This window comes from Lemur catta, unplaced genomic scaffold, assembly GCF_020740605.2.
Source record: "Lemur catta isolate mLemCat1 unplaced genomic scaffold, mLemCat1.pri scaffold_47_ctg1, whole genome shotgun sequence".
In the NCBI taxonomy this organism is placed as follows: Eukaryota; Metazoa; Chordata; class Mammalia; order Primates; family Lemuridae; genus Lemur; species Lemur catta.
Window position 1 is genome coordinate 778981 of NW_025423854.1, and position 27005 is coordinate 805985.

Below are 27005 nucleotides of genomic sequence, written 5' to 3' on the forward strand. Positions count from 1 at the left end.
GGCTGTGTGTTTGTAATTCTGACAGGTATTTCCAAACAGTTTTCTTTAAAGAACATACAAATTTACTTTCTCAGCAACAATATATTCTTGCCAACAGAGTGTGATGTTAACATTTGGATTTTTGCCAATCTCATAGGTAAAAATTGGTAGCTCAGTGTTTTTTTTTTAATTTTCATTCCCACATTAAGAGGTTAAGTAACTTTTCATTTGTTTAAGATCTTATATATCTTTTTATGAAATGTCTATTTGTATCTTTTACTACTTTAGACTGATTTTTAGAAGCCATTTAACTATTATGCTCTGTGTCTATTACGTGCATTACTATATTTTTTTATCCAGTTCATTGTATTTTGATTTGATTTGCTTATGGAACAGGATAACGAGTTCATAAAAAACATGGTGTATGAGTGTGGTGTGTGGTGTGTGTGGTGTGTGATGTGTGGTGTATGAGTGTCATGTGTGTGGTGTGTGGTGTATGAGTGTCATGTGTGTGGTGTGTGTGGTGTGTGGTGTCTGTGTGACGAGTGCGGTGTGTAGTGTGTGTGTGGTGTGTGATGTGTGACTGTGTGGCGAGTGCAGTGTGCGGGGTGTGTAGTGTGTGGTGTATGAGTGTCATGTGTGTGGTGCGTGGCGTGTGACTGTGTGGCGAGCGCGGTGTGCGGGGTGTGTAGTGTGTGGTGTATGAGTGTGGTGTGTGGTATGTGGTGTGTGTGATGTGTGGTGTATGAGTGTCATGCGTGTGGTGTGTGGCGTGTGACTGTGTGGTGAGTGCGGTGTGCGGGGTGTGTGACTGTGTGGTGTGTGGTGAGTGTCATGTGTGCGGGCTGTGTGACTGTGTGGTGTATGAGTGTCATGTGTGCGGTGTGTGGCATGTGACTGTGTGGTGAGTACGGTGTGCGGGGTGTGTGACTGTGTGGTGTGTGGTGAGTGTCATGTGTGCGGTGTGTAGTGTGTGGTGTATGAGTGTCATGTGCGTGGTGCATGAGTGTGGTGTGTGGTGTGTGTAGTGTGTGGTGTATGAGTGTCATGCGTGTGGTGTGTGGCGTGTGACTGCGTGGCGAGCGCGGTGTGCGGGGTGTGACGTCCGTCGCCCACAGGCGCAGGCCGGCGCAGCCCTGTCCCTGCCGAGCAGGCGCCGCGTCTCTGGGGCCGCAGAGCCGCGGCCCGCGGGAGCGAGGAGGAGCCGAGCAGCGGCGCGAGCTGGGACTTCGCATCTGACACGGGAGGACCCGGTCCGTGGGCGCGTGGTGGGGACGCTGCGAGTCCCGGGACTTTTCCGGGGACTTGCTGTGGGGCGGTTGGAGCCGCGAGGCCCTGGAGCTCGGGCTGTCCTGGGACAGCAGGGCTGGTCCCGTGCTGAGGACGCGGGGCGCCCTGGCGGTGCGGCTCGGTCGCAGGGGGCACGTGGCCCTCGGCCGCCCGGGCGCTGGGACCCCGCCCCGCCTCCCCGCGGCTCGGGCCGCAGCCGCCGCCCAGGTGCAGCCGCCGGGCGTCCCCGCGCGCCCCTCGCCCGCCCGCGACTTCCTGGTTTGCGGAAGGTGCCGCGGCGCCGGCGCAGGAACTGCGAGGCCGGCTGCGGGGGCTGCGGGGGCGGCGGGGGCGGCGGAGAGGGGCCGGCCACGCGGCTGCTGTCGCGGAGGCTTTGGGGGGTGGGGGGCGGGCGTGGGCCCGCCGCCACCGCCACCGCCGCGGCCGTGAGGAGCCCCCTGCCCGGCGGCGCGACCCCGGCGCCCGGGCGGCGGCTTCCAGGCCGGCGGGTCGGCGCTGCCCGGGCGCGGTGGTGGGAGCGCCGGCGTCGCCGCGTCGGGGGGGAGGGGCGGCCGCGGCGCCGCCCGCTGAGGGGACCGGCCCGTCCCGGGTGTGTCCGGCGGACGGTCGCTGCCCTGTGAGGCGTCCGGGAGGGAGGAGCGTTGAGGTGGAGCGGTCGCTATTTGAAGCGCTTTCTGAGCATCCAGGTCACCGTGTCTTTCTGACTTGCATTGACCAGTGTGTCTCGCTGTTCCTTCTGCAGTTTCTTCTCATTAACTTGGCCTCTGACGTTTGTGGACGAGGCGCCGGGTCTGCATGGTGCCCGCAAATGCCACGCGACTAGACGGCACTTTGTGTGTGCGCTACAGTATCCGTCAGTGGCTATGTTACTTCAGGAGATTGGGTGAAAAGCGGTTTAATAACGATGGTGATTTTGTTTCTAGGTGTCTCGGAGGCGTGAGCTGCGCATTTCCCTCCTGAAACTCCGGGGAGAATCCCCCTCCCCGCCGCCTCCCGCCGCCCGCGCCCGTCAGCGTCGTGTGTTCCCGTCACTGGGAACGGCCTTTCGGATCTCACAGAAGCATGACTGAACCAATGTTTAACTTTTACCCCTAAGAGAGGTACTAAAGGGCATTAGGCAAATAGGAAAATTGTGTCATTTGGAACTGTTTTCATTGTTTGACAGCTGGTGGAAAGCGGGAGTAAGTCCACCCGGGAGGCTGCAGAAGGAATCAGAGTTGAGATTTTTTCCCACTGAAACCGGTTAATGGTGGGAGGGCTGAGGAAATGTGTATCTGTGAATTAATTTATATGGCTTGTCACTTTCTATGTTTCTAGATCATGTCTTGTAACAAAAATTTTCTAAAAATCAGTATTTATTTAGAAGTCAGAGCTGGCTTTATTTTCTTGAAGGAGGTACGTGTTAAAAACAGCCAATGTGTAATACAGAGACACTAAAGTCTCGTCAGCAGGAATAACTGAAAGATGGTAACACTTTGGACTTGTGGTATCAGACTAGGCCTATTTTTACCCTCTGATGGAAAGAGAGATAAAACAGAACTCTGTTTTGAAAAAAAAGTGTCTTAATAGATTTCAATTTACAATTTGAAATTTAACCAATGAATAGGTTAAACGTGTGGCAAGTTAGTAAAAACAGTAAGTTCTGACTGATGCAAATCAGCCTTACAGTTTGTAGCGGGAAAATTTAATCTGGGGGCTGATGTCCAGTTTCCCCAATGATAATTGGTATGAAAGAAGTCTTTTTTTGTTATCTTTCGAGTCTCTGAATAGTTTGCTACTTTAAACATGCCTAAGTACCGTAAATACATCTCAAGGAAAGTATATGCAAAGTATCCCATTCGTGGACCTTTACAAATGTCCTATGGTGATCTATTAATAGAACGTGGCAGGTGGAGCCAGGTATTCGTCATTTACACTCAGATTGCAAGTCCTTGGAAGAAAGGCTGAGAGCTTGTGTTAAGCTCCATTGGCAGGATCTAAAAACACTTAGGGACACACTGGCCTTCCAATTTTGGATGCAATAAGATAAAAGCGATGATTTGCATTTATACAGCACTTGATTTATAATGTAATTGCCCATATATTATTTGACTTGTAATACAATTATTCTGTGAAGTGGACAAGGCACTTTATTTTTTTTTTTAAGGTAAGAAAATAGTCTCAGAGGTTAAATGCTTTGCCCCAAGTCTCAGATCTCAGCTCCTAAATATCAATAATCTTAAATTTCTAATCTGAGAAACATTTTCATTGTTATTTCTGCTATACTGTAGTCATATAGTTACATTTAATATGTAGAGGTAAGAACAAGATTAGTCTTAGAATTAAGAAAATACAAGCTTTATGGAGATGCTTATTTGTTATAGGAAATAAATATAACAAAGTTTTTTTTTTTTTTTTAGGGCCAATCCAGAAAGAACCTTTGACTTGGTATTGAAAGTGAAATGTCATGCCTCTGAAAATGAAGGTATGTGTGTTCTGTAAATTCTTCAAATAACTGATTGAGTCAGTCAAAGCAAGTGTTAACATTGTGGAGTACTGGAACATGATAGTATCAGAAAATAATAGTACTAAATGTGTATTCTGCATTGAGTGTCTCAGGTTTCTGGTAGTAACATAGATGCTAGGTCTTTGCCTTGGGGATATAGAAATCATGAATGTTATCTGTGCAGCTTGAATTTCAGGTGTGTGTTAAGCCCATATAACTTACAACTCAACTTTACCATGATTCATTGATAAAGTTACTGTTAGTTTTGGGAAAGGGTTTGTCTTTTCATTTTCTTTCATTTGTGTTTGAAAATTTAGCATCTTTTTAAAAACATTAAGGCAGATTCTCTGCCAGTATCAACGGAAGCTACACCAATTCCCTTCTAATGTTTCTGGAATGCAGAATGTAGACTGAGTAGCCCCTTGGGCTGGATTTACTTCAGTGGCATAGCACTTTCAGAGAGAGAGAAACAATGGCGTCACATTACTTGGAAGGGTTTCAGTTGTCAGTTCTGTATGATTTCCTGAAAATATGAGAGTATAGTACTTTAATATCATGATTGTTATAATTTCCCCCCACATTTGCTATATTGTACATGTGCATGTGTGTGTGTGGGCATGGGTAGCAGACAAGAATGAAGAATGTCTCCTTGCTTATTCTTCTAATATTTCTTTGCATGGTGCATCTTCATGGATATCTCCAGTGTAGGACCTTCCTTGTAGTGCACTCAGATCCTGGATAGCATGATGGTTAAGTGTGGGGTTTTGTGGAGACTAGTGGGCTATCCTAAAGCCTTGGTGGAAAGTTTACTGACACTCTTATCTCCAGAAACCAGCCAGCAATTATCTTCTCTTACGCAGTTTAGAGCTGTACACCTTAAAATAGAGGAGCCCCACCCAGCTGTGGTGAAATGGGCACAGCTAATTTTAGGTAGGAAGTCACCCACATTTCTGGCTCCACCAGCCCTGCCTGCTGCACCTCTGGCCTATTTGAACTGCTGCTGTTGTCAGGTATGTCCACGGGCAGAGAGTGATCCTAAGTTGCAGAGAACATTCTCTGATTAAAGAAGTTATTTTGTGTTGTCCTACATGGAGTAAAGTTTGTCCATTTGCATTCTTTCCAGGCCCAATGAAGTCCTCTTTGCAGAATGGGTACTCAAATGGATATATTATTTTTTCAGTTCCAGTTTAAATCTATTCTGTAGTGTATTTGTTATGAATTAATCTTGAAAATAATCATAGCATTACCTAAGGTGTGTGGAATAATGCTCACCTGATGTTGTTGGTAAAATAGGCTAAATTCATTTGGAAAATGTGGATTTTCCATAACTTTAAATTCATGCTAAAGTGATCTTGAAAGATAGATCAGTCTGCCTTATATAACATTCAATCTATGCACGAGTAAGAGAGGTTGTTACCTTTTCATAAAGACTTGTGAGTGGTTTACTCCCTCCTTCCTCCCTTCACCGGTTCCTACTGTTCATGAACTAGTCATTCCAGTTTGTATCTTCTATTCCTGCCATGCTTTTATTACTGTCTTTCTGCTGTTACTGTTTAAATCACTAGTTTTTAGAAACATCTTCATGTGTATTTTAAGTTTATCCAGCTTAGTAAAATTTGAAATATAATAAATGATTAAAGTAAGCAATTTTGGTTTCTCTAGGTTGCGATTAATACATTCTATATGGCTAATTGGCACAAAATTCTAAAGATTTTTTTTAAAAGCTAAACTCACCCATGCAAAAACCAGTAACCTTTCTTCTTTTGAAGAAGGACTTAAGTAGTATGATAACTAATATTTTAGTGTCTAACAAGTTACAACTTTTTGTGCCCTAAAAGTAATGCTATCTGTAAAAGTAAAATTTTATGTTGAATTGAGTGTTTATGTAATGTTTTCTCAATTTTCTGTTTTATCGCTAAATCTTAAATGGATAAAGTGCAGAAATTATTTAAAAAGTTATTGGAATATTCCTATTTAACTGTCAGTACTTATTTTTTTTTTTTTTTTTTTGAGACAGGGTCTTGCTCTGTCGCCCAGGCTAAAGTGCAGTGGCATCATCATAGCTCACTGCAACCTCAAACTCCTGGGCTCAAGTGATCCTCGTGCCTCAGCCTCCTGAGTAGCTGGGACTACAGGTGCGTGCTACCACGCCCGGGTAATTTTTCTGTTTTTTGTAGAGATGAGGTCTCATGCATGCTCAGGCTCATCTCGAACTCCTGGCCTCAACCACTCTTCCTGTCTTGGCCTCCCAAAGTGCTAGATGTGAGCCACTATACCCGGCCCTTAGACTGTTATTTTCATCTGCATTCAAAGCTGGGTCACTAACTGTGTCCAAGTTTAAGCCACAGGACAGGCAAGAGAAATACTTAAGGGAAGAAATTTCTTAGGTAAGGTAGGGGAAAATTTGATACGTTACTTTCCTTGCTAAGAACTTAGTCACACAGTGATACTACTTAGGTATAAGGGAGATTGGAAAATGTCATCTTTAACTTTATGACCAAGTGCTGAGGGAAAAGGGAAAAAACATTTAAGTAGATCAACGGTCATTTGGCCACTCATGCCTGTACTGAATCGGCATCTTGTATGATTTTAGGAGCTCACCCCAGTCCAAGCAGCTTGGACACGTTATTGGCCCAAACTTGTTTTTTGTTCTTCCTTTTGTTTTTCATCCTTCACCTCTGATGCAAACCCTTACTTATCTAATTTCTAAACTTAAGCTGCTGTACGTATCAATGGATTTAAAAAGAGACAGCAGGGAAGAATGGTGGGAATGGAGTTACTCTTTGTGCTAATTCTAGCTCAGCTGGCCAAAAATGGCCAGTTACATTTGTAGTAGAAAAGCACTTAAAACTGTGAACAAGCTTCATAAAAGTGTCACATATTAGCTAAAAATTAGTTCTTACAGGAAAAACCTTGACTGGCCTCCATCATGCCATAGCATTCTCTTTTGTAGCCTTCCGTTATGTTTCTCCCATATTTTCTTCTTCCTTTTCTTCCCTTGTGCTTCATTTATTCTCAGAATGATTTATTTCTAACATTAAGCTTTCTTAAATTTTTAGAAGTTGGAAAGTTAATATATTTTATCATAAGCCAGATCAAATTTAAATTTTTAAAGGAAGCATTGAAATTCTTGATTTTTGGTTTGTTGGAGGAAGTGACTATACAGAAGTACTTTCAAATAAGAATGTTTTGTTATAAAGCATTCTTGTTTCCAAAGTTAAGTTACTCTATAAAATAATTAATTTTTCTATTAACTATGATAGTAGTCTAATGCTGATGGATGTATTAATATATAGTATATTTATGAGTATATATGCATACTTACTGATGGAAATTTGGAAAATAAAGACATGCATATACAAGAAAATATAAATCATGCCTAATCCCATATTCTAGAAATTACCATTGGTAAATGTTTCCTTCATGTCTTGAACGTACATACAATATTGATTTTTAAGAGTCATGGTTAATTGGTTGTCTCTTTTCCATCATTTTACTTAGGCATAATTCATGGACAGAAAAGATATTTAATGATAGGCATGATAGATCTATTTAATCTTAGGTTTTGTACCATTCTGTTAACTATTATACATATATAGATTTAACTAAATTTATTTTCTTATATTTTTCTGTTTTATCAAATGTTCCTTTTAATTTTGTTAAATTTTGTATACATTTTTTTTCTACAGAAGTAGGAATGAAATATTTAACATTTCCTGCCAGTCATTGCTTATGCATTTTGTTCCAAAGTCCTCAATTTAAATGGTGTTCTTTGCCAGGCTTAGATTTTCATGTGACTCTTTTTTTTTTTTTTGAGACAGAGTCTCACTTTGTTGCCCGGGCTAGAGTGAGTGCCGTGGCATCATCCTAGCTCACAGCAACCTAAAACTCCTGGGCTCAAGTGATCCTACTGCCTCAGGCTCCCGAGTAGCTGGGACTACAGGCGTGTGCCAACATGCCCAGCTAATTTTTTCTATATATACTTTTTTTTTAGTTGTCCAGATAATTTATTTCTATTTCTAGTAGAGACGGGGGTCTTGCTCAGACTGGTCTCGAACTCCTGACCTTGAGCAATCCACCTGCCTCGGCCTCCCAGAGGGCTAGGATTACAAGTGTGAGCCACCGCGCCCGGCCAATTTTCATGTGACTCTTAAAAGAATAGCACATACTTCTCCAAATCAGACATCTGCTATGTATAAGCATTGATTTTTTTTTTCCTCATAAGAATAAATTTATTTCTTTTGTGAAGTTTGTTGGTCATGACCTATTGAAGTTGTCAGGCTAATCATCATTATAGGTTAAAAAAGGGCATGTTTATATTTCTCCTAAAATTTGGGGAATCAATTTATATTACTGTATGAACTATGTAACCCATGATTTATTCTTGAATTCTGAATACTATAGTCAGTGGTTGCACTCTTACCTCTCATGAATTCCTATCCATTGTAGCCTTTTGAACTATTCTGATTATTCTGCACAGTTTATTTTTTACATTATTCATGTTAAATATTATGGACAATTTTGAAAAAAGGAAAAAGATTCTTTTTATACCAATAACATAAAAATATCTATTTTTGTGCATTTCATTTCAGATTTCACTATGAGCTTATTTAATATGATTATAATCATATATAATAAGTTTTCACTTAATAATTTTCAGCATTAGTTGTTTCCATGGATGTGAATTATAAGGTTATATTTTAAAAACTGTAGTCCTCCCCACAATCATTGTAAATATTCATGAACTCACCCATAACTTAACATACTTAAGGGAATTGTTTTTCTACTGACATCATATGACCAAATTTAAATTTGTTTAATGTGTTTAACATTTTACAGGTTAAAAAAATTTACAAATAGTTTTTATAAGTATGATTTGTTTTATGTATGACTTTACTTCTGTTTTAAAGCTTTAATTGAATATCTGCTTTTGGTTTACTATTTGTCTTTTGTTCAATATTAAAAACTTGTAAAATATATAAATATTAAGGGATGTGAAAAGATATGACAGTTTTCTTTTGACTTCTGCATTTTGACCAGTTCCTTCAGCGATAAACACAATAGTAAACTTTCTAACGAGAAATATCTAATATAAAAACTGCAAATAAAAAATGGTCTATTGTAACATTTTTGAATGTATCCTTTAGTTAGATTTTTAAGTGCAGGAGATTAGAATGTCATAAATAAGCCTGTGTATTATTTTAAGAGAGCGTATAGAGGAAGGGGTTGTATGTTAGTAAAATACATTTACTGACCCATGTGTGAATTGGTGACCAAGATTGTTAAAGCATTGAGTTCTAAAGGTTTTTCTCTTATCTTTATGTGCAACAATGGAAAGTTTTACCGTGTGGTCACATAACATCTTCATCAGGTTCTCAACAGGATACCTTAGTTAATTTTCAGCTGAATGCTTGACAGGATTTTCTCTGGCTAGCTGGTTGGGTGAGAGTCTTAGACACCGAGAGGCCAGGCTTTCGTTTCCTCACAATCTCATCATTGTGTGTGTTGAGTAGGAGCAGCTTCCTCTGATGTAGGGCTCCAGGCACAAACAAGGAAGACAAAGACACAGCTTTTGTTCTCCAAGAGAGGAGCTAATCCCACTGCTGCACACTGTGAAAAACCTTTTATAAAGAGAGGAAAAAAAACTTTCCTGGAAGGTGAAGGGTTAACAGTTTAACCTCTGACCGCAAAATAAGCCAGTAAGAGGGGAAAAGTGTTGGGTAAGGTAGAAGAGCAGGAGAAACACTCATCGAGGTCTGTGTGTTGTGTTTATGAAAACAGGTCAAGCAGATGACTGTCAGCGATGGATACTTGAGTTCTGATAGTACACATGTATTTCCAACTGTGTCTTTTGACTTACAGTACTTAAACATATATTTAAACTTCTTAATTTGGAAAGTATATGTTGCAGACCACACTATAAATGCAGGAAACAATAGATATGTAATGTTTGTCTTTTGCTCTTTTTCCCTAATTAAAAAGCTGCATTATGGACTTTTGTCAAGGTATGAATATTTATTTCATTATACGAGAATAAAATCTGGATCCTTTTTATTCATTTTTCCCCAGTTTCCTTATTTAATATGATCGTGTATCTCTGCAGAAATAGAAAAGTTGGGTAGAGCACGTCTCTGGTACATATTAAGACTCCTATTTGGTCTGTGGCATTTTGGTGCCTATTCTGTTAGTACATACAGGTCTTCAGGTGGTCAGTGTTGTTATGAAATAGTATACAAGTCCAGGTAGGAGATGGTTGTAGTTCTAGTGTAAAAAGAATTTGGAGATTTCTGTCTGATCTTATATTGATATTAATGTTATCAATACTGAGAATTTAGTTATAATCCATTTAGAACTGATGGAAGTTAAGGTGCTAATCCCTGTGTCACCTGCTGGCTTGGACCTATCGATCTGGACCAATTGCTTCTCCTTCTCCTGTCAATCAGATATCAGTCTTGAACAATAATTAAGGTTTTCTGCACTTGGGCTCTTTGCTTGGCTGTGTTCATGTATGTAACTTATTCCTGAGAGTAACCACGTGTAGACATGGGTGAGCAGCTGCTTGTGTTGTATTGTTTGCGGCTGTTCTAAGGTGCAGGATGCTGTGGTGTCATCTTGTGATGACTCTCCTCTTGCTCTGACTCCCTTTGGTAGTATGAGGCGCTTGTTCCCGTGGTTGCCTCGTTTCACTTTTACTCTGAAAAACAGAAAAGGAGAAAGAGGGGGAGAAACAGAGGCTAGAGATTGTGCTGGCTATCCAGTGATAAAGAGGTAAGGGCGAAGAAAAAGGGTAGAAAGTAGAAGGTGGCAGTGAGCTGAAGGAAAGAGACAAGAGGTGAAACACGTGAAATGTACACGTTAGGTCGGAGTGGGCGGTGAGCTACTGTGCAGCGCTCTAAGTTTTCAGCTAATAAATAGTTGATGAAAATTTGATAAGGAATCATTCCTTAAGACAGAAGTACGCAAGGATGGTGTAAAACAAGTGACCAGACTTAGGAAGGTCCTGGGGGTGGAATGAGGTAGATTTATGTGAAGATAAAGAAAAAATAACAGCCAGTCATTTTGCCTCATGCATTATCTCCATTCACCATGGCCAAATGTCTGCATCTGTGTCTTAGCATTTTCCCCCTTTTGCCTGACAGTACTGAATATGATGATAGTTAATGACGTAAGGCTTCCGAAGTGTCAGGCGCTGTTCTAGGCAATGTGTGTATGTAGGCTCACATGGTATTCATGAAATGTTTAATTATTTTTCCCAACATAAAATTAGGTGATTTTTTTTTCATAAAAATTCTAGCTTTTCTTGAAAAATCACAGTGTCTGTCAACACTGGGCCCACTTTCCACGTGGCTGGAGCTGGATGATGCTGCCTTCTTGAGAAGGGGTCTGGGGTCTCTTTTTTACTGCATCCTTGTGTTGTTTCCTGCAGGCTCACTGCACTGATTTACACCACCTGCATCTATATGTGTGGGTACACCTGTGTGCTCTAAAGGCATTTCACCTTGAAATCTTTTTCTCCCTTGTACCTATAAAGAGGGAATATATTTATGTAACAAATAAATAATTATACCTTGACTTTTTCATAGGTTTTAAAGAAGATCTTAATTTTTTAAAAGCTTATGCGACATTTAAACATGATTTTATGCTGTTTTCTAAATTCTTTGTGTTATGCCTGTGCTTCTCCACATGGAGTCTGGGGGGCTGTGGGGATCCTCTGGAGTCCTTCGGGGGTTCTGTGAGGTCAGAACTATTTTCATGATAATCCTGATATGTTATTAGCCTTTTTTACTCCCATTTTCACAAGTAGGTGGTGGACTTTTCTATAGGCTTTGGGATGAAGTTATTGCTCCAATGACTGATGAAGTGTGTACTTGGGACAGTAAACATCATTTGCAGTAACTCATCTAAACAGTAGTTCTTTGATGACCTCAGTGATATCTAAGAGTAAAAATAATTCCTGAGACCAAAAAGTTTGAGAACTTGTGTTCAACGTTATGGAGGCTAACTAAAACACATCAGCAGCCAATGTCCAAGGACAATTCTGCATAATTACTATTTATTCTATGTAATTACTGTTTAATTGACCATTTATTTCTTGAAGCGTGGTGCTTTCTTAATTAGTGATGGCTTTACCCTGTTCATTTGCTTGTTATCTTTAGTGAAAACATATAAGGGTGGAACACTTGACTCTCTTTGATATCAACAAGTATTTGATTCATTATATTGCCTTTAAATCAGAATTGATCAGACTTATATTAAAGTAGGCTAGCTACTTAAAATAAGCACGTTGATATAAGTAAATTAATGTCATGAGATTTACTCTGAAAAAAGTGATATGATAGGGAAGAATTTTATATGCATTATATATTTCCATTGGCTGGAAGGAATGAAAAATAAATTCCATGAAAAAAATTGAAAAGACCGCTTTTATGAAGTATACAGAAAAAATAAAAAACATGATTTCTGCCTTCAGGATCTTTATTTAAGTGAGGAAATATAAAATAGTTAAGTAGAAGTGTAAGGCAGTATAACATATTTCAAAATAACTGGCTTAGATGATATGTATTGTCTGGAAGTGAGACCGTCCGTGAGGTTGCAGTGTTTTGGGAAGGCCTCACAGCAGTGGTCCAGAACAGAGCAAAGAATTTGGAGATACAGATAAAAGTGAACATAGTATTTGAGGAAGGGGGTACAGCATGTATTGAAGTATGAGTAAATCCTTGGAATTTGTCATTTTATGTACGTGAAAGACTGGATGCCTGGATTGAATAGAAAATTTATATTGGAATGTAGAGGGAAATAAATTTTAGGTAGGATGGAATTGGGTCAGAAGTGCCAAGTTTGCTACATTGACTGGTCTTAATATGTAGAGTTATTTATTGTGTTAAAATTTGAATATTCTACTTGAGGTATTAAATACCAACATAGATTGAGGAATTGGGTTTTCTCAGTGTAAGCAGTGAGAAGCCACTGAATATTTTTCTTTGAACAGGGGCATAATAACATTATTTTAGGCTGAGTGTGGGGTGGCTCATACCTATAATCTCAGCACCCTGGGAGGCCAAGGCAGGAGGATGGCTTGAGCCCAGGAGTTCAAGGCTCTAGTTAGCTATGATTGTGCCAGTGCACTTCAGCCTGGGCAACAGAGCGAGACCCTGTTTCTAAAAACCAAGACAAAGGACAACACTATTTTAAGGAATTAATTTAGTGGCAGTGGGATGAGAAGAGCTAAGTGTCAGCCAGACTAGTTAGTAAGAATTTAGAGTAGGGTTAGAATATGACAGAAGAGGAATGGATGAGAACTACATTTCAAAGGAAGAACTAACATGATTAGCAGCCGATTAGATGTAGAGGATGAAGAAGGTGTGTTAAGGCTGATTCTGAGATTTTCAGCTTTGGTGCCTGGGTTTCATTAGTAGAGTGAGAAGGGTATGATCAGTTTAGACACTAAGGGAATGGTGTAATGAAGTCATTGGAAAAATTTGGCTTAAGATACGAAATTTTGCTTTATGCTTATGAACATCTATAAAAAACACTAATGTTTTACATGTGGAATTATGTATTATGTTGTAGTTTTGAGTCTAGTTTGAAACACCTGAAGCTTGAAAAAAGGCTGAAATTTTTTTTTTTTTTTCCAGAAAGATTGAGGTAGTTGTTCCCAACCAGCGCTACACATTAGAATCACCTGGGGAGTTTTAAACAAAAATTAATTGCAGACATTTAGTATGGTATGGGATAGGGTAAAGAGGCCACCTTTTTCTTTTTTAAATGATGTTCCTTAGGCAATTTAATGAACAGAAAGGGTTGAGAACCACCACATTTATGTAGAGGAAATAATTTGTGAGATACGGGAAATAGAGTTTCAGTAACAGCTTTTGGGTTTGTTTTAAATTACATGTGGTGATGTTCCAGCTTTTCAACAAGAGAGAAAAGAGTTAAGTTCTCTTGTGAGAGATTTAGTTGGACATGGGGAAGAATTTTTATTTATTTTTTAAAAATTTTTATTGATTTGTGGGGTACGTGTGCAGATTTGTTACATGGACATATTGCATAGTGGTGAAGTCTGGGCTTTTTATGTCACCTTCACCCAGTGAGTGTATTTAGTACCCATTAGGTAATTTCTCATCTCCCACCCCTCTCCCACCTCCCACCTTCCACCCCCCTGCCCCTCCGAGTCTCCAGTGTCTGTTCTACTGGGAAGAACTTTTTAAGACTGGTCAAGTGAGGCCATGGGAGTGGAGAAGGGACAAAGGAATCTGTAACTGGTTGTGATCAATTAGTTGTAAATACCACTGCACTCAGACCATCCTACTGGGAAGAACTTTGAACCATTAGATTTATTGGACACTGCAGGAGGGAAACTTGGGAGGTTCGTGGTAGTGTGTGTGCGGAGTGTAAATGGATACACCCAGTTTGGTGTAATGTGAAGGAGCCGGACACGCAGGGAGAGGGAACAAGGCCTCTTGTGACCCCTCTAGCCTATAATCTCCAGTACATGGTTATTTTCATAGGTAAACTCACGTGACAAATAATCCGTGTGAAATTGTGTTTGCTCTTGCAGTCTGTGTATTATAGAAGTAGAATTCAGTCTAGTTGGCCTCAAAACCAGATCACTGTTTTCTATTCTCAATACCTAGCAAGGTCTTTCTAATATAATTCCCAATAACTTGATATTATGTGTTTTAAGAAAAATGAGTGAAAATTACTCTAGGAGTTAATAATTGGTAAGCATGTTCAGACTAACAGCTTTCTGTCCCTACAAGGAAATGATTCTTTTTGCCAATATCAGTGTTATATTTACCAATCATAATATTGACCTCAAAGGTTAATGGTATAAACTCATTATTAGTTAAGGAAGATGCTATCAGGGAAGATTTTAGAATTAAAAAAATGCTTAATTAGTAACAGTGAAATATTTGTTCACATCTCTACTTCTTTCATAGTATAGCAAGAGAGACCTGAAATATAATACCTGGGTTATGCTTGTTTTGCTTATCATTGTATTTTGTCATTAACAAGTTTCTTAATTTTATCATAGATATTTTAAAAGTGTTGCCCACAAGTCCGTAGGCATCACTAACTTGAGGGTGGAGATGACACATTGAAATTCAGACTCAGTTGTTGCAGCTTGATGACCTGTATCTGAGCGCCTTCTGGGTCTTAGTCCAGTTTGAGGTGTTCACTTTGGTTCCTATGTCCGTGGTCCCCCAGGGGTGTCTCACAGGTGCTGAGGAATCGCTCGTCTCCCTCAGCTGCTGTGCCTCATGCCTGTCCCTGCAGTCGTCTCCGTATGACTGACGCAGTCGTCTCTCCAGACCTTGCTTGGTGCTCCACCAGGATGATGCTGGTGATGCTGGCTGGTGCTGGCAGGGACGCGTGCCATCACCTTTGAGCACTGAAGTGCACCCTGTGTCACTGCTGCTGCTCTTGTCACCTGGGCTGCCATTCGTGATGGTGTTGCCGGCCCTTTGTACTTTCAGCGCCACTTGATCCTTCACAGCCCGCACTGTGAGTCCAGTCCCTGCGGAGTAGGGAGGCAGCTTCTCATGGTCTGTGTTGAAGTTCTGCAGACCTAAAGCTCATTAGTCATTCTATGAAACACTTTCCACAGTGCCCGCTTGCTGACAAGGTCCCTGAGTTAGATCAGGTTCATAAACACCCGCTGTAATCCACTGGGAGAGTTTCCCTCTGACTCATAGGCCTCTATTGCTCTTGGGATGAATTCTGTCTCAGGAGGGTGGATCATCTTATAAATCTTATATTATTTGCTGTCTTCCCTGCTATTTCACCACAGATTGTCAATATATGTCTGAATTCTAGTCCTAGTATCTATAAGGTGAAAGTTCTTTTCCCAGGATGTTCATTTAAAATATTATTTGAATTATTCAGTAGCCTCATACCTGGGCTCATTATTTTGTCACTTTTCAGTTTATGCTCAACACAGAAGCCAGAGTGATCCTGTTGAAATATGTGAGACCATGTTACCTCTCTGCTCAAACTGTTCTGTGGCTTCCTTTCCCAGAGTTCAAGGCAAGTTCTTCTTTATGACTCTTAAGGTTCTTTATGTTCTCCTTGTTTCCTCTTATCTTTCTGGCTTCATCTAGTCTCCTTTTTTCATTTAATACTGTATTTTGTACATTTTTTTTCATATGAGCAAATGTAATTTTTTCAAGACTGTAATCTTTTTCAGGGCTGTATAGTATGTCATAGAATAATAATAATATAACCATTTTCATATTGATGGACATTTAAAGTTATTTCTAAAACTTTGTCAATTGCAAACAGTGCTTCAATAAACATTGTTGTATATATTGGTCTGCATACATGAAATATATGATTTCTTGCATTTTACACTTTCCTTAGGGAGAATTATTCTTTTTTCCTGCTGTTACAATCTTTAGACACTCCTTTAGTGAGAATCTGTTCTTGGTGCATGTTTTAGTTTTTGTCTTTCTGAAAATATCTTTATTTTGCCTACATTTCTGTTTACACGGTTTTAAATGACAAGGATACTTTCTTAAAGGTTTTGAATATATTATTCCACTGTCTTCTGGCTTCCATTGCTGCTATTGAGAAGTCTGCTATCAGTGTAATAACGTGTCTATTTTTCTAGTTATCTCTTTTCTCTGTAGGATACTTTTAAAGTTATCGACATCATTTTGTGCTTTGCAACTTCGTTATCAGGCCTCAAATGTCTTTCTTGAGCTCTAGCTTGGGCTTGTTGTGCTTTCTGAATCTGAAGCTTATGTTGTTTGCCAGTTTTGGAAAAATCAGTCTTTATTTCTTCTAATATTATTTTCTTCCCTCCCCCATTACACACACTCCATTCTCTTTGGTCTGATTTTTTAGAACTCTAAATAGATCTGTGTTGTTATTTTGGTCCCCATTTTTCTTAACTTCCTTTAGGTTTCTCACTGTTTTTATCCTTGTGCCTCATTCTGTTTACTATCTTTTGTGTCTGATTTATTTCACTATTTCTCTTCTCAATTTTATAAGATTTGCTATTTATTCTATCCATTGAGCTTTTAATTTCAAAAATTATATTTTTGAAGTTCTAGTTTTCAAAATCTGTCTTTAAAAATCTCTTATTGTTTGCTCATACTTGGAATCCTTATTTTCTTTTTTAAACGTTTTAGATATTTTTATTATATATGTTGTTTCAGATAACTTTAATATCAAAAGCCTTTGAGGCAGGAGCAAAACAAAATATTTTAATTCTGTTTCTGATGGGTTATAATCACAGGTGTTTAGATTTTCTATAGTAATTTTGAATTGCAAATTTATGTTTGGCAAGACCTGAGTTGAGTATTTCTTCTTCCAAAGGATATTTATATTTGCCTCTGTCCTGTGCCTGATATGAGATCTCTCTGGGATTACAAAATCAATTCCTAGGCTTTGTAGATAAAAAGATAAGTAGTTATTGCATTTACAGTAAATTTCTTAGTGAATTTATTTGTTGAGTCTTAAGTATATTCTACATTTAATTTGATCCTAACTTGGATGTATTCTGAAAGAAATGTGACACATGGCTTAATTTGGTTCTTTAATATTTTGTTTTATTGTATTTTCATTTTAAAATATTTTTAGTAATTCTTAATGTAGCTTACAAATATTTTCATCTTAGTAAACTTTGAGTCATTTTAATAGTAGGTATGATTCTACTCATAAATTTTAGCTTATTTCCAAATTATTGAAACTGTGTGTTATATCTAGGAGTGCCAGGAGTCTGTTGCACTTCAAACTATCTTTATGTCAAATGGGAAAAGCCTTCACTAAGTTTGCATTTCTACACAGAATTATTTTTTGGTGTAATATGAAAATTAAATGTTACGAATAAAATGAAACTTTTATGAGAGGGTCAGTTAATTTTACATTTCTGAAGTTTCACGCTAAGGCTGTGTTTCTTTAAAATGTTTTAGTTCAAAGAGTTAAATATAAGGGATATTGTGAATAAAAATACATGTTGTCTTTTTGTTTAATCACATACTTGTAGGAAGAATTATTAAAAAACACTGTCTCATGCTAAATTAAAACATGGCCTCTTGTCTTCCTTCCTCTTTAAGGGAATCATCATAAAAGCTATTGCTTTAGGATAGGATGCACATCTTAGCTGACTAAAAGGTGTATCAGGTTTTGTATGACAGATCGTCTTTCTGCAGGCAACCTATTAACTTCTTTTCCCCTGTGTTCTTATAAAAACTTAGTGTTGGCTTTTTATGATTGATATCTGAAAAATGTCAAAACATTGATTCTCAGTTGGAAGTTCCTTGTCATAGATTAATCAAAATTGAACATCTGTGGGACAGCATTTCTTTCCCTTTTTTGTTGTTGATTTTTTTTTTTAACTCTCATGAAGGGCCCTTGGGACAGATGGCCCCTCACTGTTGATGGTTTGATTACCATGATCACCCACAGCTTCAGAGGAGTGCCAAGAAAAGAAATTGCTTTCTTTGTCAAGGTGTTTTCAATTCAATTCTCACCCATTAGCCCTGTTTGGTTAAGTTTGGAATTACTCTATCAGGTGATTGATGAGAGTTTTCATTTTATTATAATAGGTCTTATTTAAAAGGAGTGGAAGTAGTAAAATGATATATCTAACACGGTATGGATTATATGAGATTCTTAGAAGTTTCATTTTCATTACCTTAGTTAGAATTTGCTAATCTATGAGCAAAAAGAGCTTTCTTATTTTGAGTTGTGATGCTAATTTTAGGTTATTCTGGGGAGAAATATTTAGAACGACTAGAATTATCCATTAAGTTGTTTCTATGGTTTGCATTTCAAAAGCACCAAAATTATTTTACAGTAGTAGAAGCAGTTTGATTTTCCAGATGACTCTTTAGAATGAAGATAATCACAATGGGATCATTACATTAGATTTTATTTCTATCACTGCTTATGTACATTTTTAGGATGGTGAACAAATGGACAAATTTCCAAATTTGCTTGCTTTTAAATGTGTACATCATATAAAGCAACAAATAGAAGTGTGATCTCTATTTTTGCAACTGGTTATAAAGTAAAAGATCTTGAAATAATGTTTTCATTTCTATAAGGTTTTTGTGCATGTAAGTCAAACTTAACATGATTATATGAAGAATTATTTTAATTCCAGATTGAGAGGATATTAATTTGAATACTATTAATATTCTTTACAAGGTTTCTTCACATACAGATTTCCAAGTATTGTTCAGAGGAAGTCTGTAAGATTTAGGCCATTGTTTTACAAAAAAAAATTTAAATACTTGTTTTGCTGAAAATATCTTCTTGTAGATAATTAAGTGTGAATGTACTTTAAACTAGTGTCCAGTGAATGACCTTTAAAGTCAAAGGTAACCAACCAGAGCAAACTGGGTTTACTTGTGTGGTGCTGTACGTGCAGCGGCGTGTTTCAGAGAGGATGTCCTGCTAGAAGCCGGGATACCTGGATTCCAGTCTTGGCTTCGATAGTTACTAGCTCCAGAACTGCAGGATGAAATATAACTTTCCTAAGTCCGAGTGGTAAAAAGTACCTTTAAGGTCCTTTCTCATTCAGAAAATTCTAAGATTCTATCCATATATAATGAAACTTTTTGTGAAAATACAAAATAAACAAAAGCCTTAAATTTTTTTACATTCACAGATACACCTACTGTGCATTTACCCTTCTGTTGTTCAAATTGGAACTTAATTGCTTAAATTCTACAAAGCAAAGCATTCTAAGAAACCACAGCAAAAAATATTTCCTCACGTATCTGACATGGAAAGGTACAGACAGATGTCTGTCTTGTTTAGATATGGACTGTCAATGTGTCTGTATGTGGCGTACATAGAGGAAATGAATAGCCAGTATATCTTTATGTTCACATAACTAAAGTTCTCCATCAATTATATAGGTCCAGTGTCATAAAACACTCAATTTTGAAATAAAATTCTTTTCTTTGGGATATGGAAGTAGAATTATCCTATTAGTAGACTTACTAGCACAGAAAGGGTTTTAAAAACATTTTGGTAGTGTTTTTCTTTCTAAAAATATTTCCTGCTGTAATTGCTCTGGGTGGTGTTTCTTCTTGGCCCTGTGAAGATCTACCTATTGTCAAATAAAAAAATATGTAATAAAGAGAATTTTTAATTATTTATTGCCATATTAGAAAGAATATTTACAATCAGGAAGTATTAAATTCCTTAACATGTGACACATAATGGTAATCATTGTGAGAGATACATGATCTGTGCTATTAGCTCTCAAAGTCTGGTGCTTAGACGAGTAGTGTCAGTATCACCTGGGAACATGTTAGAAATGCGTTTTCTCAGACCAGCCTCAGAAGTTCTGTGAGTAGGACTCAACAGTGTGGATGTGTAGACATTTCTGTTGCACGCTAAAGTTTGAGAACTGCTGAACTAGACCTTTAAAAGGATACTAAAATTCTATATTCTCATCTACATGTTAGCTTTAAAATAATTTGTACACACATCTGATTATGTTTTATCAAGATTATTTTTAGTCTGAATTTAAGATTTTTCAGCAATGAATTTGTTTTTGTTTTCACTATTGCTTGTAGTCTTAACGTTTGTAATGTTGTGCAGTCTGTAATATTGTGTTTTTTTTATTACTGCTTTGTCAGAATGAGTGATATTTTTCCATCAATGCTGTAAATCTGTGTTTTGCTGGGGTACATGCAAGGAAAAATGGCATGGTGTTGGTTCTCTGGCTTTCTGGTTTCGCCAAGGTCATTTGTGGCCCTAAATGATTGAGATACTTCCTGAAATCCTTTTTTGCAATCAGGCTGAATATAAAATTACAATGATTAGTGGGTTTGAAAACTACTTTGCAGATGTAATAAAAATTATAATTTTAACTGTAGTTATTAAACTTCGTGCTTTTCAGGCTTTTTCATATACTAGCACATGTAGAAAATGATAGTTACATAGGATACTTGGATAAGCAGATGAGACACTGTTCTTTTAAAATCAACTTAGAGAAGTGGAGAAGGAAGTTGATTCGCTATTTTTCAATACCTGCGTCTGATCACAGACGGAAAGCATTGTGTTACTCATAGGTAGAAGACCAGAAGTTAAGCTGCCTAATTTCATAATTCTACTTATGCTTCCATTTATTTATTTCATCTTATTTCTCAATCCTACAGTCTTCATATATATGTAGTATACCTTCAACTGAAAATAGCTGTTTTAAAATGTATTTGCATGTTTTGGTGGCAGAGAGCTTCCTACTAAACAAAAAAAATGAGCAACTTTTACACAAAACTCTTATTTTTGTACCACAACAGACTTACTTAGATTTATGGCTTTCTCTTCTGTTTTTCCTGTAACAATGGCACACGTCCTCCAGCTTCTGTCTAAGGCTCGTCTCACCGTCCTGACCAGGATTCCAGCCCTGGCTGTGTTCTCAGGGATCTTAGGCTCTTTCTTTCTCTGGTGCTCTGCTAGCTCATCACTTCCTGTCAGCCTTTAAACATGTGCAAGTCTGTGCCCGTCTGAAATTAAAACACAACAAATCTGTCACACTTAACCTTTCTACCCACCTTTACTTTCTTCTGCCTTTTATAGCCTTTCTTAAATAAATTGCCTCCATACGGTCTCTCTTTCCTCACACTCTTTCCATAATCTTAAATCTGCATCCTTCTTCCTGCCTTTTAATTGAAGCCCATCTGACTGTGGCTGTATGTCTTTAAATACAGTTGCAGTTCTTCAGTTGTCACTTTTCAATGTTTGCAGCATTTTTGAGGATTTATTTTAGATGCACTCTGTTCCCTTGACTTCGTGACAACACACACTCCAGCTGCATTCACCATACCTTTCTGGTGGTTCTTCCTCACCTGGTTTGTGCCATGTCTGCTTCGGTGGCTTTCCTTGCCAATCCGGCTTCATCTCTTGACGTTGTCTCCCTCCCAATCTACATTCTAGATATATTAGATTTTTTTTCAGTTTCTAAAATGTGTTCTGTTTTCTTGTAACCTCCAAGACTTCACGCATATTGGTTCTCCACTCAGTAGCATTTTCCCTTGCCCACTGTATGGCACAAATCATCATTTTCTTATCTAACCTGAGTGTCAATTTTCCTGTCCTTTCCTTCTGAAGTCCTGTAGTGGCTCTCTAAATTAGGTTAGATTTCCTTATTATGTGCTCCTGCAGCATCCTATGCAGCTAGTACCATAAAATTTTACTGTATTATATGTTTTGATGCTCCTCTTTTCTATGAGTGGTAAGGACTCTGCTTTGTTCACCATTGTATCCCTACAGGTGAAAGAACAAAAATCGCACATTTTCTTTAATGATTTCTGCTCATTTATGTTTAGAAGACCTCATTCCTTCATTAGTCATGTTTTTTGACGTTATTAAGCCAGTGACTTTTCAAGTTGAGTTGAAGTGTTTCTACCTGATAACCGTGCCTGAGACAATGCTCTGAACAACTAGGTTTCCTCCATGGGTGTCGTAGGTCAGTGCCCGGCAGGGACTTTTCCCGTTTCTTTAGTACCGCATAGCTTTTTCAATGAAATAAATTGAACTTAAGTTAAATGTGCCACAAAAATGTATGAATTATTGGAAATTATTTAAAGTAAGTATTCTTTACATCTCAATTAAGAAAGCTCCAGGCTCTGACATTAGCTAGCTGTATGGCTAAGACAAACTCCTCACTGTTTTGACTTTAATTTCCTCACACTAAAGTTCTGATTCTACAATGTAGGTAAATCAAGTACAGAAAGCTATAATCATGCAAAACACTAATAGGATACATTCTACCTTTTCAAAAGTAGTCTCTGATTTGCAATTTTACAAATGTGTGATTTTAAAGATATTGTATATTTCATCATTGAATTCTACAGAATTAAATAAATATTATTCACTTATGAAAATTACAAACTTCTTCCTGCATAATTTTATAGTGAAGTAGAATCACATTAGTATTCTAAGTAATTTTAACTTTTGTTTTTAATTAAGGGCCAGAAAATGTGAAATATCTGATTGGGAAAGAAAAGAATATACTGCTGAATTTATCTTACTTTACATTTTAAAAAACCCTTAATGGATTTGGAATCTTTGTGATGGTGGCACACAAATCATACTTTAAATATTCACCTTCCAAATTTACTAATTTAATAAAAATTTGTATTTTTTTTACTACACTGTAACATTTCTTATTAAAATAAGAAATATTTATGTCAAAATGAAGTTATATATTTTTATCGTTACTTGGTTTCTAGATTGTTGGCGGCAAAGTTTTTTTTTAAATTAAGATATGGAGTCTCTTTTGAATTACTAGTAGACGTTAGCAAGAAGGAAACGCAGTGTGTATCAGTCATCACTGGCAGCGATTATTCCCACCAGCGGTTCTCATCCTTTCACTCATAAAATCAGCATAAAATTGACCTAATATTGCCAGATCAGATTGAGTATCTGGAAAGTAATCCTCAGGGAACAGAAAATTCGGTCTTTGTGCATAAAGTTGTAGAATCGGATTATTTTTTTCAGAGCTCTTTTGTTTCTTCCTTTGCAGTACTTCTGAAAAGTTGCCACAAAGATGCATCAGATGTGCTCTAAATCTAATCACATAGGCAGGAACCAAGTTAATCCATCTCAAAATATGGATGCACATGATTATAATAAAGTTTTGAGTGCTGAAGGATAAAATTCATTTAATGAGAAGAAAAGGATATTTTCCACTTCGTGATGAAACCAGTAGATGCTATTTTCATGTATTTACTTGTTTTCCCTGTGTGGAAAAGCAGAGTGTACAGAAAAAACTGGTGGAGTAAGAGATGAGGAAAAGCGAGACAGGAAAACACACTTAGGTAAATGCTGCAAACAGTACAGGCAGACGGTAAGGGCTGCACAGCAACGTGTAAGAAACTTGTCACAAACATTTTCTCAAATGAGAACTACAAAGTTGAGTTGTTTAGAAGGGTTGTTTGAAATATTCACAGTGAAACCTCTTAATTCCATTGTTTATGAGAACATTATGTAACATTTCTGCATTATGATTTGTTTACGTGGCTATTAGTTATTGTAGTAATTTATCAAGGTAGTAACTTTTGTTTCCTATTTGATGGAGATTCCATCATATACTTTTGTCTTATGAGATTTAGATCTTAGCATCTACCATTTTGCTAAAATTGCCACATATGTATATTTTTTCCAACTGGGAACATAGTTATCCACAGGACATTAATGTTTGAGTATTTTATGGTGATGAATAATGCATTTCAAATTTATTTTAGAAATGGAAACATTTTGTTTTACATGAGGACATAATCATTTAATATTACCTTTATAAGTTTGTAATACATTATTTTCATATAAGATGTTTTAAATGATTTATTTATGTTAACTTATATGGGAACTTTTTACTCCTTAATAAGTAAAAAGTTTAATTCTAGAAAGCATGCTTTTTTTTAAGTTAAAATATTTGAAAAATATTCTGTTAAATAAAAACACAGGAGGAAGTAGCTCATGCTAAAAATGTTGCTAGACATTTATTAAAGTTTGGAATTAAAACTTTTGAAATTATACATCCTTAAATAATATTTCTTAAAAAGCAATATGGAGTAGTAGAAATAAACTGTAGATTTCCATTGGTTGAGTACCTGGAGTGTGGATCTTTGGTCCACCAGGGCCTTTTCCTTGGAGTGGAGTTCGAACCCTGTCATATAGGTTGTACTTGTTGTTCATATTTTATCTTGGGCTTTCAAAGGTTTTTGTCAGAAGTAATAATCTATTATTAAACACTATCCTTTTAAGAGACATTTAAAGTATTCAGAAGTTTTTGACAAAATTAAAAAATAAGTGTATGACCAACATATTTATTAGTGATTATTACAACTAAAACTTCACTTTCTTATGCTAAACAGAAGTATTGTGAGAAATAAAGAAAACAAAAAGCTGATGTGAATATTTATAAAGCAATATTGATTTATATAAATTACCAAATTACTAGCTATATTAGAAAAATTTCTCTGAACTGTCCTGCAAATACCAACTGTATTTTAAATAAGCTGCCTTATACCTGCCTGCCAACTCACCTATTACTGCAAAGTCTAGGACTCTTAAAGCCAATATGAAGCAAACATTATTACAATTTTTGTAAATTTTTATTGGGGATTTTAAATGGAAATTTAAGCTGTATATTTTAGACTAGTCCCTGAGGGCTATAATGTATGTGATTACATGTTTACCACATTTAAAATTTTCTTTTCAAATTAAAACCAATATTTTTGTAGGCATAGTTAAAATTGAAAATTCAAAGTTCAGAATCTTTATGACATGTAAATAAAAAAGTGAGTTGCTAAAAGAAATACAGTAATGGTTTTTGATGGCCTAAGTTACTAATTTCATTTGTTGTATTCCAAAGGTCATTAAAACCCTTAAAAGTTCAACATATTTAACTCAATCAAGGAAAAGAAGTGAACCTCATCAACTGTAAATGTCTCAAGAGAAATTTAAAAATTATAATTAAAGTAGCTTTGACAATTTTAAGAGTATTTAACCAGGACTGTTGCTTTAAATGTGTTCTTTTGCCTCTGTTTAAGGATGTGTGTCAATTATTTACAGATCCTGTGGTTTTGTGGAAATTCCCAGAGGACTTTGGAGACCAGGTTGGAACCACATAATTTTTTGTAAAAAATTTAAAATTGAAATATTACAATTACTCCTACTCTTGCTGCTGCTGCAGCTGCTACTACACTACACATAAGTAGCTATAATTATTTTCTCTTGATCAACTGTGAGGAAAAATCTTTGTCAGGTAATTCTAACATTTCTGTCAACTTGATGTTGGAATCTATTGATTATCTTTTTTCTTTCATTTTGAGATCTTCCTAGTTCTTGGTATAATAAGGGATTTTCAACTGAAACGTGGGCATTTTTGTATTACATTACAAGACTTGGATCTTTTTTAGCTCTTTTAATTGGCTTCCTTTCTTGGGTACTACCTCATCACCAGCAGGTGGGGGTAGAAGTCCAGATTCCTCACTCGGCCTCCACTGACAGGTGAGAGGGATTCTTGTTACTGCTGGGTGGGGATGAACATGTTCTAGTGCCCTTCCCCGTGGTCTCCCCTGACACAGTAGCAGGGGCAGAAGAGCTCACTACCCAGTCAGCAGAAAGCCCCAGCACTCTACTTGGTCTTCTCTGACACCCCCTCTGTGGGGGTGTTGGTGTGCCTTGTTAGCCTTGCCAGGGTGGAAGTTTAGGCTCCCCATTTGGCCTTTACTGGTGTGGGCCATAGTTTTTGCTGTGATGCTTGGGTAGAGGAGAGTGGTTATTGTGTAAGAGTTTTCTCTCTTGTTCAGCTGCCCCTTTCCTGGTCCTGTAGCTTCTAGAGAGAGCAGGCTTTTGTTGGGACTTTTTTCATCTGTACCCATTGGCATTTCTCGGTTACCAGCTTGTTCTCCTTCAAGTCTGAGATATATGAGGCAAAAGGAAAACCCAGGGAACTCACCACCATAGCATCCCTCAGGCTGTGAAGTCCCTGGCCCGTCTGCCTTTTTCTCTCTCCCATGCAGCATCATCTTTTTATGTATATGTGCAATCCGCCACATCTTTTACGCTCTCTTTCACATGTTCTGTCTTCAACTCTCTATAATATATAAACACACACACATATATAGTATCTAGGGTTTTTAGTTGTACTTAATGAGTGAAACAGGGAAAACTACTTATCCATCGTCCTGGAAGCAGAAGTCCACCTTGGCTTTAAGGGTAGTTTTTGTACATCAAATGGTACATTAGGTTGTTTTCATGCCCCCCATCCCCCAGCCTGTGCATATAGGACCCCATTGCTTCTGACCTTTGGAGTCTAGACACCGAGTTTCTTTGTGGGGAATTTTTCCTTTTTTTTTTTTAATTGCTTTTACAGCCTTTGTCTTTGGTCTGCAGTTTCACAATTACGTATTTATGTATGGATTCTTATTTATTCACATGATTCAATGTTATTTTTTATTCTAACAATCCTTTAATTTTCATTCTATAAAATTTTCACCCATTAATTCTTTTAATGTTGTCTCTCTACCCCCATTCTCCTATTTCTTTTTTTAATTCCAAAATGCCTTTTAGACCCTTTCCTTCAATCCTCCCCATCTCTTAAGTTCTCTATCATATGTTCTATCTTGAACTCTCTATACTGGTGCCTGGTAATTTCCTCCAGTTTCTATTCTAATTCACTACTTCTCTCTTCAGTCTTGCCCACTTTGCTTTCTAACATATCCATTGAGTAATTTTAATTACTGTAATTTTTATTTGTAGATATTCTAGATTCTAT

At 37.5% G+C, this 27005-nt stretch overlaps 1 long non-coding RNA gene across 10 annotated transcripts in view; it reads left to right on the forward strand.

The window, feature by feature from the left end:
- Positions 1–1120: 1120 nt before the first annotated feature.
- Positions 1121–27005, forward strand: part of LOC123629817 — a 32842-nt gene continuing 6957 nt past the window's right edge. For 2 of the 10 annotated variants that reach the window (XR_006732289.1, XR_006732288.1), the window contains exons 1-3: positions 2129–2369; positions 3669–3733; positions 25298–25341. This is a non-coding gene — a long non-coding RNA (uncharacterized LOC123629817). Of the gene's footprint in view, positions 1233–1842; positions 1987–2013; positions 2107–2128; positions 2370–3668; positions 3734–5771; positions 5812–25297; positions 25342–27005 lie in introns of those variants that run through there. The other 8 variants (XR_006732290.1, XR_006732293.1, XR_006732294.1 and 5 more) reach the window with 8 other exon arrangements.